General features: G+C 42.1%; 1 protein-coding gene across 1 annotated transcript in view; it reads left to right on the top strand.

Annotated features, from left to right (window-relative positions):
- Positions 1–5,157: 5,157 nt before the first annotated feature.
- Positions 5,158–13,543, top strand: part of AZI2 (5-azacytidine induced 2) — a 28,696-nt gene continuing 20,310 nt past the window's right edge. The window contains exon 1 of the mRNA XM_063325225.1: positions 5,158–5,433. The gene's annotated coding sequence lies outside the window, so the exon portion shown is untranslated. The remainder of the gene's footprint in view (positions 5,434–13,543) is intronic.

The raw sequence follows: 13,543 nt of genomic DNA, 5'->3' as shown, positions 1-13,543 counted from the left end.
CTTTGGTCTAGAAGTTACATTTTTTGCTATCTTATGTGTTAAGTCAGCAACCGCAAAAGAACACATAAGACACATTGTTTCATTTCACATCCTAGCCAAGGTTAGGTATCTTCTGTGATGTCTCAACCATGTCCCATCCAAAACTGCTGAATAAATATTTAACTTTGTTCTTTCGACACCTCGGGGAGTAAGCTGTTCTAGGCACATACTTCTAACACATCAGAGTTGTTTAGTTGTTTTCTGGGGCCTTAATATTTCTGAATCTTATATCTTCTATTTACAATTTTCTAGAGGAAAATCTGATGTGGTTTTGTTTAATATCGCTTATACTAAACAGCTATATTTCATTGCTGATCAGTGTTTTTTTTCTGTGATAGAATTCTTAACTTTTCTGTTTTGTAATAAAACACACAGTCTTTCTGAAAAACAAGCTATGGAATCAGTTTCTTTAAGGGACGTGCCTTTCTTCGTTGGGTTATTGAACTGGACTGTAGTACTTAAAAGTTACTAGTCTCAGTTAAAGATACACCTTTTGACACTGGATATTCTGGCCCACACCCTTGTGGCCATTTGTTGTGTTGAATTATTTGCAAGAGTTTGAAAGGATTGGAGATTTGGTTTTGGTGGGGTTTTCTTGTTTTGTTTAAGAAGTCCAGGATTCTTGTTCTGCAGGCTTATGTTTGTGCCTGGAAATGTATTTGACTATATGTGCTTAACATACACTGGAATTAAGATGTTAAACTCTGAAGTACAGAGAAATATGTTGCTATTTAGATAATAATGCTTGGTAGCTTGCAAGATCTGGGCTGAACAGCTTAAGAAGAGCTATATAGCAACATGATAGTGTGTTAAGAAAAATCTGTCAACCTAATGGTATTTTTCATTCTCTTTTTTCCTTTTTTTTTTTTTTAATTCCACAGTTGTTCAATGGAAACCTTGTATGCCCACATGCAACTGAACTATATGTTTTTACACTTTATAATTAGCTTTTTAATCCATACCCTGTTCTAGTACTTTCTATACAAATAGGGTGATGATAAATTAGTTTTTCTCTCGTCAGAAATTAAAGTATGTTTTTTCAGAAAAGATAACTGATACCATGAACTGTTGTCCACTTAAATATTCAACATTCAAAAAAAAAAGATTACTATGGTGTCCTGGTTCCAGCGGGGATAGGGATAGGGGGCAAGCGTTTGAAGCCTCTTTGGTATGGAGGGCAATGGCTGAAATATAAATATGGGGAGGCCTGGCAGATTGATTATATCACACTGCCACAAACCCCCCCAAAGCAAGTACCATGTGCTCACAATGGTGGAAGCAACCACCGGATGGCTGGAAACACACCCTGTGCCCCATGCCACTGCCCGGAGCACTATCCTGGGCCTTGAAAAGCAAGTCCTGTGGCGACATGGTACCCCAGAGAGAATTGAGTCGGACAACGGGACTCATTTCCAAAACAGCCTCATAGACACCTGGGCCAAAGAGCATGGTATCGAGTGGGTATATCACATCCCCTATCACGCACCAGCCTCTGGGAAGATAGAACGATACAATGGATTGTTAAAAACTACACTGAGAGCAATGGGTGGTGGGACTTTAAAACACTGGGATACACATTTAGCAAAAGCTACCTGTCTAGTTAACACCAGGGGATCTAACAATCGTGCTGGCCCTGCCCAATCAAAACTTCCACGTACTGTAGAAGGGGATAAAGTCCCCGTAGTGCACATGAAGAATATGCTAGGGAAGACAGTCTGGGTTAGTCCTGCCTCAGGCAAAGGCAAACCCATCCGTGGGATTGCTTTTGCCCAAGGACCTGGGTGCACTTGGTGGGTGACGCGGAAGGATGGGGAAGTCCGACATGTACCTCATGGGGATCTGATTTTGGGCGAGAATAGCCAATGAATCAAATTGTGTGCTGTTAATTGCTAAGTAACACTGTCACTGTATGTCCTCATTGCTATAATTGCTATCAGTTGTACTACAAGTAAGGCACAGGGGTGATGAGAAGATCACAGGGGTGATAAGAACTGACCTCAGCAGCTGGTGCCCAGCAACTTCCTCAAGATCTACATCTTCAGCCCACGGACTGTGAGCATGAGCCACACCGGGTGCACCAGTCACAAGCTCCGAAAAATACAGCATGCAACAGACCAGCACCACCCAGCATCTCACCTGCCCTGAGAGACTGTTCTAACAGATGGAGCGCAAAGCCGTGGATTAAAAGAACTCAACGGACACTTTGGAGGGATGGCCCATAAACTAAGGGCATTATATCTGCATGAATATATATGTGTGTGTATATATATATATATAACAGGGGAAAGTGGTGGCAATTCACTGGAACCTGCTGGGCATGGCATAGATGGTATGGAATAAGGGGTGGATAATGTCCTGGTTCCGGCGGGGATAGGGTTAATTTTTCCTGGTATTCCACGCCATGTGAGCCATGCCCACCCTGAGCTGCCGGGGGAGGGGGCAGGAAGTAGCCGCTTGGAGCAGGCTGGGGCGTCCCGGGTGCGGTCGGGGAGCGGCGGTTCCGTAATCGTGTTTGTATATTCCTCTATCCATGTTATCGCTGTTGTTTGCTTGTTCCCTTTGCTGTCCTGTTAAACTGCCTTTGTCTCAACCCAAGAGTCTTGCCTTTTCTTCTGATTCGTCCTGTATTGGGAAGGCCCGAGCGAGCGGCACGTGGTTCTTTGTTGCCGTCTGAGGCTAAACCACGACATATTGGAATAAATCCTGACATTAATTATAATATTACTGTCTTGAAGCTAGTTTGAGATGTATACCACCAAGTTTTACAATATTGGCCATTGTTTGGGACTAGTCTTTTTCTTTTTCCTTTTTTTTAATTGCTCTGCATATATGATCCCAGCTGTAGTTTTTTAAAGGAAACAGACTACAAATTAAATATATGGATAAAAATAAATGTGATAATTAATCTATTAATGCTGTTCACAAAAATAGTGGACATATTTGATAGCCCAAATCCTTATATGCTTTTCTTCTGGATTTCATAATGGCACTATTTCAAATCAATGCTAATTTATGTAATAAAACCTCTGTTTTGTAACTTAATGACATACAAACACATGTATCTAGGGAGTATTAATTATCAGAAAGAGGTGTTAACTTGGAAATGGTATTTTTAGACCTTAAAAGGAAGATGCTGCTTTTGGTAAGAAGGATTCTGAATACATAGCACTGTACTACTTTGCCTAATAAAAAAAGCAGAGTTTATATCTAACCTAAACTTCTGGTGAAAATCTTAATAATGACAGTATGCTGAAAGCTTCAAAAAGTTATTTTAAGGTCTATGAACATGATTAATGGACATCTTATGGTTTGGTTTGGTTTTTGGTTTGGTTTTTTTTAATGAGATTCTTGTCCAAATAACAATTGCCTACCCACAGCAGACTGTGAGGTCCTGTTTCCATTTGGCCTTTAAGTATTTAAGGAGTACACAATATTGCAATATTCTTCCATATATAGGTCCGTTTGGCATGCTAATAGACTTCCCTTGCTCCAGCTGACTTTGTGGAACAGTTGCAAAAGGCCCTTTGGGACTCAGCCAGAGAGCTCTCGTAACATAAAAGCAAACTGCTTGTTTTTTTGGCCGGAAAGGAAACTCCTGTTAGTTTTAAATTAGTCTTGAACAGTACAGCTGCTCTTCCTTGTAGATCTACATTGGACTTGTTGAATCAGCTTGTTTTTAATCCCTAAAACAGAGGTTCTGAACTGTGATTTAGATTTATTCTTGCTTTCCTTTGAACTTGGCCAAGGGAAAAAACCTGTGTTTTCGTCAGATGAGGTTACGTTACATGTGGTGGCCTAGTCACCCCAGTACAGCAACAGACCGTGTCCCGCCCTTCACCTCTGCTTGGCGCTTCTCTCTGCTTGTTGCCAAAAAAAAAAAAAGGGATTATGGAAGTAAAATGTTACTTGGTAGCTTGCTAGCCCTTCAGCTATGCCCAGGTGTAAATTTCTCAAGAAGCTGGAAATAGTTTGAAGAATGTAAAATGCAAAAAATATAAAGCCATTCTGTTCAGAATCACAGAATGGTAGGGGCTGGAAGGCACCTTTGGAGATCATATAGTCCAAAGCCCCTGCCAGAGCAGGGTCTCCTAGAGCAGGTTGCACAGGAACGCATCCAGGGGGATTTTGAATATCTCTAGAGAAGGAGACTCCACAACCTCTATGGGCAGCCTGTTCCAGTGCTCTGCCACCCTCAAAGTAAAGAAGTTCCTCCTCATGCTTAGACGGAACCTCCCATGCTTAAGTTTGTGCCCATTACCCCTAGTCCTGTTACTGGGCACCACTGAAAAGAGCCTGGTCCCATCCTCTTGACACCCGCCTTTCAGATACTGATAATCACTGATGAGGTCCCCTCTCAGTCTCTTCTCCAACCTAAACAGACCCAGGACTCTCAGCTTTTCCTCATAAGAGAGATACTGCAGTCCCCTGATCACCTCTGTAGCCCTCTGCTGAACTCTCTCCAGTAGTTCTGTCCTTCTTGAACCAGGGATCCCAGAACTAGACACAGTACTCCAGATGCAGCCTCACCAGGGCAGAGTAGAGAGGGAGGATGACCTCCTTCGCCCCTGCTGGCCATGTACTTTTTAATGCACCCCAGGAGACCATTGCCTGCCTTGGCCACAAGGGGACATTGCTGGCTCATCGTCAACTTGTCCACCAGGACTCTCAGGTCCCTCTCTGCAGAGCTGCTTTCCAGCAAGTCAACCCCTAATCTGTACTGGTGCATGCGGTTGTTCCTCACTAGGTGCAGGACCCTACACTTGCCCTTGTTGAACTTCATTAGGTTCCTCTTCACCCCGAAGGCAGCACAGCCTTCTGGTGTGTCAGCCGCTCCTCACAGTTTTGCATCAGGTGTGCTTGGAGCGAGCTGTGCACTCCCTCTGCTGGGAGTGCAGTCACCTGCTGTTTGACTATGGGCAGCTCCCCGGTGAAAGGCACTGATCTTTATTACAGCCGTGGCTTCGCCTCCCGGGCAGGAAGCTGGGGGAGGCCGCTCGGTGCTGGCGGCCGCCACCACACCCGCCGGGTGCAGCTAGGCCTCGGCCTGCGGCATGGCGGGGGAGACGCGCTTCCCGGCGTGCTCCGCGGAGAGCCCGCCCGCTGTGCATGCCGGATTTGTAGTCCCGGGCGGGCGGCGGGGCCGCCTCTCTCCTTCCGGGAGCAGCGAGCGCCCGTTGGAGGTGGGGAGAAGGACCGGCGGACCGAGGCCTGCGTCACGTGAGGCGTTTGTTGACTTCCTCGAACGGCGGCGGCGGCGCCCCGGGAATTCCCCGCGGTGGTGGAGGTGATGGGAGCCCGAGGGGGCCCGAGCGGAGACTGTGACGGCCGGCGCTGCCTTACCGCCGAGGTGACCGCCCGTTGCTGACCCGCCCGGCCCGAGCAAGGCCCGGAGAGGTTGGTCCTGGTGCGGGGGAAGGAGCCGGTGGGGGCTGGCGGTGGCTTCGTCGCCCGTGGGCGGTCCCGGCCCCGCGGCCTGGCCCTGGCCGGGGGTGCTGGGGAGCTTCCTGCCCTGTTGCGTGGTGGAATGGGAGCGGTGGAAACAGAACTGGGTAGAGCGGCGTCCCCGTTGATGGGCGGTGAGAGCAGAGTTTGAAGGCACTGCTAACGAGTCGGCAGTGGGTCTCCGGAAGGCAATAAAATAGCCAAAAAGCTGCACCTAATTAAACTGAAAAACTGTGTGAGTTCTTAGAAGGAGCATTTTGTGCCTTAGTATGGGGGAATCTGGAAAAGGGAATGAGCAAATTAGGATTACTGGCACAAGATGTGAAACAGAAACGCGATTAAATACTGGAACAGACAGGAACACAAGTGTTGGAGGCTGTGTTGGTTTGGAAGAAGGGAGCACGGGTGAGTGTTGAGGCAGGTTTATATGCTAGTGATGATTTCAGCTTTTAAGAAATTACAGCTTTAACCCCTGGTGTTTCAGCTGGTAGGGAAATCACCCTGATCTCCTTAAACAAATCTGCCTCCCGGCAACTTAAAAGTGAGAATGGGTTGGGCTGTAAACTGTTCAAGTGGGTGGTTTTAGGAGCTTTTGCATTTCTTCAGGAATCCCTTAATTCCCCTGCTGTCTTACAGTACAGTCTTGCAGTAAAATCAGCATACTGGAAGCCAGCTCTGGAAAAAGCAGAGTGAGGGGAGAATTATTGTCATAACAGTCAATCTGCGCTGGGCTCTAAAGGTCAGGTGCATTTCTGAAACAGCATTTTGTGAGAAGTGTTATTGTGGACTACGGGAAACATTTAATTTCCTGGTTATCGGCGTGTGATCAAATGCTACTACTGCTAATAATACTGGTTATCTGTTAGCACATGAATCCTGGAATTTTTACTGTGGAAACCAAAGCAAATCTAAGATTACTACTATGTTTTGTTCTTTGAATAATTGGTATTTTATTGTGGCAGGTTAACTCTAGCTGGGTACCAGGTGCCCACCAAAGCTGCTGTGTCACTTCTCTTCAGCTGGACAAGGGAGAGAAAATATGACAAAAGGCTCGTGGGTCAAGATAATGACAGGGAGATCACTCAGCAATTACCATCACAGGCAAAACAGACTCAACTTGGGTGAAAAATTAATTTAATTTATTACCAATCAGATCAGAGTAGAGTAATGAGAAATGAAATCCAAATCTTAAAACACCTTTCCCCCCACCTCTCCCTTCTTCCCAGGCTCAAATTTATTCCTGATTTCTCTACCTCCTCCCCCGAGCAGCACAGGGGGATGGGGAATGGGCGTTGCAACCAGTTTATCACATGTTGTCTCTGCCGCTCCTGCCTTCTCACTCTCTTCCTGGCTCCAGCGTGGGGTCCCTCCCACCGGAGGCAGTCCTGTACAAGCTCCAACATGAGTCCTTCCCAGAGCCTGCAGTGCTTCACAAAATGCTCCGGACTGGGTCCCTTCCACGGGATGCAGTCCTTCAGGAGCAGACTGCTCCAGCGTGGGTCCCTCATGGGGTCACAAGTTCTGCCAGCAAACCTGCTCCAACCTGGCCTCCTCTCTCCACGATTCCACAGGTCCTGCCAGGAGCCTGCTTCAGCCTGGACCCATGGGGTCACAGGCTCCTTTGGGCATCCAGCTGCTCTGGGGTGGTGTCCTCCACAGGTTCCAGGTGGATCTGTGCACCACTGTTGGCCTCCATGGGTTGTAGGAGGACAGCCTGTCTCATCATGGTCATCACCATGGGCTGCAGGGGAATCTCTGGCACTTGGAGCACCTCCTCCCCCTTCTTCTTCACTGACCTTGGTGTCTGCAGAGTTGTTTCTCTCATATATTCTGACTCCTCTCACCTGGCTGCAGTTGCACAGTTTTTTTGTGGGTTTTCTCCCTGCCTTAAATATATTACCCCAGAGGCACTACCACCATCAATTATGGGCTCAGCCTTGGCTAGCAGCAGGCCTGATTTGGAGCCGGCTGGTATTAGCTCTGTCAGACATGGGGGAAGCTTCTAGCAGCTTCTCACAGAAGCCACCCCTCCAGCCTCCTCACTACCAAGCCCTTGTCACATTAACCCAATACGTTTATAAAAAAACTTGTGATAAAAGTGTTTATCAGATGATTGCACTATACCTTAAGTAGGAGATTATTTCACAAATTCTAAGCACAATTTTTGAGCTAACAACTCGGTGAGTGATGTCAGAAGGCAGAAAAACACTGGTTGAGTGAACTCTAGATCAGATTATATGACAGTTTTGGCCACTTCCTCTCCTCTCAAAAAACTAACATTTTTTTTCTAAAATTACATATTTTTCAGTCCATATGTGCTACAGTTTAGAAAAGGATAAAGTGACCATTGCCAGAATGCTAGCTAGGTTATGTTTTACAATAAGAATAAAATAGTAAAAAGCTCTTTAAAAGAGGAAAGAGGATGAAGCGACATATTTGTTCAGCAAAAATGGCTAATAAATTAGAGATAATTTTAAGATTGCCTAAATATCAGCAAATTGTTCTGATTCGGTTTTCAGTATGTCTTTATTTTCTGTATGGCACTTAAAAAATGGGGAAAGTATGAAAATCACCAGGTCAAATACATGAACAGACTGTATTTATTATACTCAGGGTGGGGAAATAGAGTAACTTCATGTCACAATGCTGGAAAAACTGTACATGAAGTTCCAAATCTGGTAACATTTGTTCTTATATCAATAGAAGCATTGAATTGAGGATTGTGCATTATGACTGGAAAATGTTAAATGAGGGATGTCTGCTTAGGAAAGTGAAAACTACCCTGGAAAAAGTGCAGACCTCTTACTGCACGTGCTTTGATATCTGATTTCTTTAGCTTTTGAAGAAAATAAGCAGAAAGGTGGAAGTAAACGTAACCAAATGCAGTGTGGATTTACCTTTTGTTATTTGTTTTCATTCTTTCACAATTTTCTAAACAGAGGAAGTCTAGATAGAGAGTCCATATTCAATAAAACTGTTACAGTGGTTATGAGATACAGTTTGTTAAAAGGCGGTTATAGGATTAATGCAAGAGTTAGGCTAGTAACAAGTCAATGGTCAGTTTTACTGAGGGGAACTTTTAGAGGCTCCATACGTATGTGATTTGTAGACAATTAACTTTGCAATCAATCTTACATTTTGTTATATGTTTATACTATAATTACATCAATTAACTATTTTTACATGATTGTGTAATATTTTTATGTGAATTTCTTAGTGTATAAAATTGTAGACATTACTAAAATTTGACAATGCATTTGTGGAGCAGAAATGAAGCTTGAGAACTGAAGTGAAACATAAGTAACTGGAAGAAAGTCATCCACTTACAAGCTGCTGACAGGAACCTGTGTTCAAATGACCAGGGTTGTCTGAAATAATGAGATGTAAACCTCAATAGAGAGTCACAGAATTGTAGAACAGTCCAGATTGGAAAGGACCTGGAAAGATCATCTGGTCCCACCTTTTGTGGAAAAGGGAGCCTAGATGACATTATCTAGCACTCTGTCCAGATAGGTCTTGAAAACCTCCAGATGTTATGTTAGTGAATTGCAGGATGACTAAGGGCCATCAGTGTGACTCAGTTTAACTTGCATTTTAGTAGCTGCAACAGGTGAGGTGTTTCCAGTTGAATTAAAAGTTGATGCAATTATACAAGGCTTTCATAATACCTTATCACTGAACTTGTAAACTTACTGAACATTAATTAATCTGACAGTTGAATTGAGTGGGAGGAAACTTATGAACTGGGAGGTAGGATCTACTTTTTTTTTTTTTTTTACAAGAGAAGATTAAAAAAAAACAACAAACAAACTCTCTTAGCTTTCATAAATAGTTGGTCTTTATAAACTTTTTGAAATGGGAAGGAATGAACACCAAAAAAGTGTCTGTTAAAATAATATTCAGTGTTAGCATGAGAACATATGGGTTTTTCAGTAACCTTTGAATATACTTATATTTGGTGCTAGGGAGTTTTAACAGCCGGAAGCCATCTTGTTCCTACTTGTGTTTCTTTGGCAGTATTGCTTCTAATTAGCTTCAAGATTAAATTTAATAGTTTAAGAAACAGGATTATATGATGCTGAGAGGACAATATTTAATTGACTCCAACTTTTTTTTTTACCCTCTTCTTCTCCTTTTCTGGTGGTTGTCAGGGAAAGTGGTTGTTGTGACAGCATCCACAGAAAGGCAAATTGAATACGTGATGATGAGGATGCATAAGGTTTGCAAATTATCAGTGAAGATATTGGAGTATGAAGCTGTTCAAAGAAAGTAAAATTTATCGAGCACCATTGTCATAAAATGGGCTCTTTAATACTTTTCTAGTTCTTGCGGGAGTAGATTATTTATTGCAAAAAGCTGGAAATTGAAAAAATTCACTGGTGTACCGAAGGAGCTTTTGTTTGGCTCCTCTAGCTTACCAAGGTGTTCCCCACAGATAAACAACAGTGATCTGGTTTGTGAGCTCAGAGGCAGTAACTTTTGGTTTCCTGGAGGCAGCAAAATGAAAGCGATTTGGAGGTCTGATGTAGCTGATGTGCTGACGTGTTTCTGAAAGAGCAGCAAGTGTGCTGAGGCTGCAGGGCTCTGCCCTTGTACACACAAACCCTTAGGGAGTGCTTTGGGGCTGCGGACTTTATCCATACGGAAGGATGATCAGTGGCCAAAGCTGGCAGCTACTGAGTGTGTGGATTTTTTGTTCTAAAAGTGGAGCAAGTATCTGTAAAAAGTGATGTCTCTCTGTAGAACAGACTGTTTACGAGTGGAATTGAAGAGACCTAAGATTTCTGAGGGAGAGATGCAAAGTGCTCAAAGAGACTGGAAGTTTTGCTTGTTTTAACATCATGTGTCATGTACTTCATATAGCGTGGAGTTTTTGATGCTGACTGCAGGAATTCTGTGGCTTTTGTTGCTGTGCGGGAGTGTCTTTTAAAAAAGAAAAGAAAGCAGTACAACTTTCCTGAAATTAAGGTGAGGGCTGCAACACGCTCATTCAGGACTCGTGTGGATCAAATGCATTTCTTGAACTTAATGTTTTATGTCTACCTGCATACATACACCCTTCTAGGCAAGGCAAGGTAAACCAGTACAAAAATTATACTCTTATTGTTAGCAGCTGCAGACTGTTCATACTACCATTATGAAGTCAGACCCCTCCAGTCTGGAAGGTGAACAAAGTAAAATGGTTCAGGCTTTCAGCAGCCTGAACAAAATCATGAAAATACCATCCTGAAATTATTTGTACTTCGCATTTGGAAATATTTTGAAAACTGTTCTATTTTCTTTCAAATTGAAAGATGGGGCAAAATGGGAATCTCCTTGGTACTGGAAAAAATTTAACGTAATCCTGCTTTTGCTATCTCTCTTCCTGATCGGGAATAAGATTAACATTTCAAACTACATAAATCTGTTTGTGCAGCGGTTGGTTTGCTGTTAGAGCCTCTGCATCCTGCATTCCTCATGTAAAATGTGTTTTATATTTAACTATCTCCCATGGTGTTAATGACTAATATTTGTAAAGCTCTGAAGAGAAAAGCTGTATTTCTGCCAAGCATTAGTAAGAAATGGGAAAACTTTCTTATTCTCAAGATAGTTATATATAAAATTAAAGCTTTTCTATAACCTACATTAAGCATCAATGAACAACGGAAGTTTCTGGAAACCATTCATTTCTACAGTGTGAAAAAGAAAACTTAACTGGTGTCATCTCTTCAAACTCGTATGCTTATAAACAGTGGACATAATTACTCCTGTTAGACCTTAATACTGTGTCCTGTCAACAGTGTGTTCAGGTTGGTGGGGCTTTTTCTAAAACATCAATTATTTAATACAAACACTAGTACTGTTAATTTAATGTATTTATTTTTGGAAGTAAAGATGAAAGTCCTTTTAAATAGGCTGTTTCATGTGCAAATCATTGTAAAAAATATAAATGTAACGTGTTTCTTTGTCACAGGCAAAAGTATTAGGGAGACCTTGCTTGGGATGGGATGTGTGGTGAGGTGGGATTGTAAAGCTTGCTGTAAGTAGGCTAAGATGGACATCAGTTGTATCAATAGACACTAACTTGTCTGTATATTATTTCAAATATTTTGAAATATTTGACTTTAACTGGTTACTCTAGTACAGATTATTTCATGAATTGCAACTCTGGAGAGATCAAAATTCATTCGGATGCTTCAGAGTGACAGCTCTGGGACCTTTGCAGCAGTGCATACAAGTATAGCTTTGAACTGGAGAAGCCAAACAGAATAAAATGCTGGCAGAGGTTTGTGGTTGGACTCAGTAATTACTGCCGTCCTGCAAGCCCTTCTGGGACGGCCAGATTTGAGGAGTCATAACTTGTGGAACAATCTAATGCCTGTATTATGTTAGAAAGCGCTTCTTTGATTGTTGCTTACAGTTCATATTTTTTAAGTGATGTAATATAATACTGGAGAAACTAAATTTTGATTCCTGTCCTTAAAGAGTAAAATTAAAGGCTACAGTTGTAGTCGGGGATTTCCTACAGATATAGCCCCATTTTGTAAGGTTTTGTCTTCTAAGGGTTTCTGTCTGCTGCTTTAATATCATGAGAGAGCTTCTTACAGAGAAAGTAGTATTTGTGAGCATGCTTTCTCTATTTTTTTTTTCTTCTTTTTTTCTGACAGCACAACGAAGAGCTGGGTGAACTGACATTTATAGAACTGCTGATCTTACACTGTTTAACGGCCGGGTTTTATTCCTGTATGAGCTTAAATCTTTTACTGGCCCTTTAATACGGGCTTAGCAGGTGCTACAGAAATAACTGCATTTTTTTTTTTCTTTTGGAAATACTTCAGAAAGTTTTTTGCAGTGTGGAGATGAACTGTTTGGGCGGGGGTTTGGGTTTTTTTCTTTTTGAAAAAAAATCTTTTTTCTTGATTTATTTAGATATATTTAGCAATGCGGCTCTAATTTTTCTAATGTCACTTTTTCCTCATGCTCATCTAATGTATACTGCAGTTAGTGGTACATATATTATAACTTACTTTTGAGTCATCATCCACCTAAACTGAAAGAGGGTAGATTTAGATTAGATGTTAAGAAGAAATTCTTTACTCTGAGGGTGGTGAGACACTGGAACAGGTTGCCCAGAGAACTTGTGGGTGCCCTATCCCTGGAAGTGTTCAAGGCCAGGCTGGATGGGGCTTTGAGCAGCCTGGTCTAGTGGGAGGTGTCCCTGCCCATGGCAGGGGGGTTGGAACTAGATGATCTTTAAGGTCGCTTCCAACCCAAACCATTCTGTGATTCTGTCCAATACAGAAGTCACAGCACTTCTTTTTTTCTTAGGAAATGTCTATCATATAGTTCTGTAGACTATGAGATTTGAAACCTTTTGAAATATGCAATAAAAGGAATAATCAGTAAGCACGGGCAACAGACTCATGTTTACTAATAGAGTTAACTGTTAAAATTATTTTCTATCAACTCACACCTGAGATTTGATAAATGCATATTTTCTTCATTTTTTTTCCCTCTTTTATAAATTTTTTACAATTTTTGCAGTTTGTTTAAAACTTAACTGTGTGGTTTTGTAGAATAACTATTGTGGGAGAAAATGGGAAGCTATTTAGAGTAAAACATGTAAAGAGTTTTCCTTTCAGATTGACTGACAATAGCATCATGAAATCTCTTAAAAATCATAGTGGCTTGTTTATTCTGCGAAGAAGTGTTTTCATTGTCAAGAGTAGTGGTCCTTTCCAAAAGCAGCAATGTCCTTTAAGAGGTAGGGGAAAATCTCAAAATAACAACAGCTTTTTGGTTTTTGAGTGTGTACGCTATGGCTTTTTGAAGTGCTCTTATGCTAAACTTAGAGTAATGTAAATATTTTATTATATTTCCTTCATGCGATGCTCTAAAATTCTGGGTAAATTGGTGTTCAGTGGCATTTAAATTTCAGTTTATGTAAATCTTTCCATTTATTTGAAAGTGAAGTCTGTCTGAAGTCTTGGGTTTTTTTCCATGTTGTTGGGCATGATGACAACGGTGATTTGAATCAGGTTTCTAGTAAAGCTGAAACAACTGCACTTTTTTATGCTCATAG

This window comes from Chroicocephalus ridibundus, chromosome 2, assembly GCF_963924245.1.
Source record: "Chroicocephalus ridibundus chromosome 2, bChrRid1.1, whole genome shotgun sequence".
Lineage (NCBI taxonomy): Eukaryota > Metazoa > Chordata > Aves > Charadriiformes > Laridae > Chroicocephalus > Chroicocephalus ridibundus.
The sequence above is the reverse complement of the archived record's forward strand: the minus strand, read 5'-3'. Positions and strand labels throughout refer to the sequence as shown.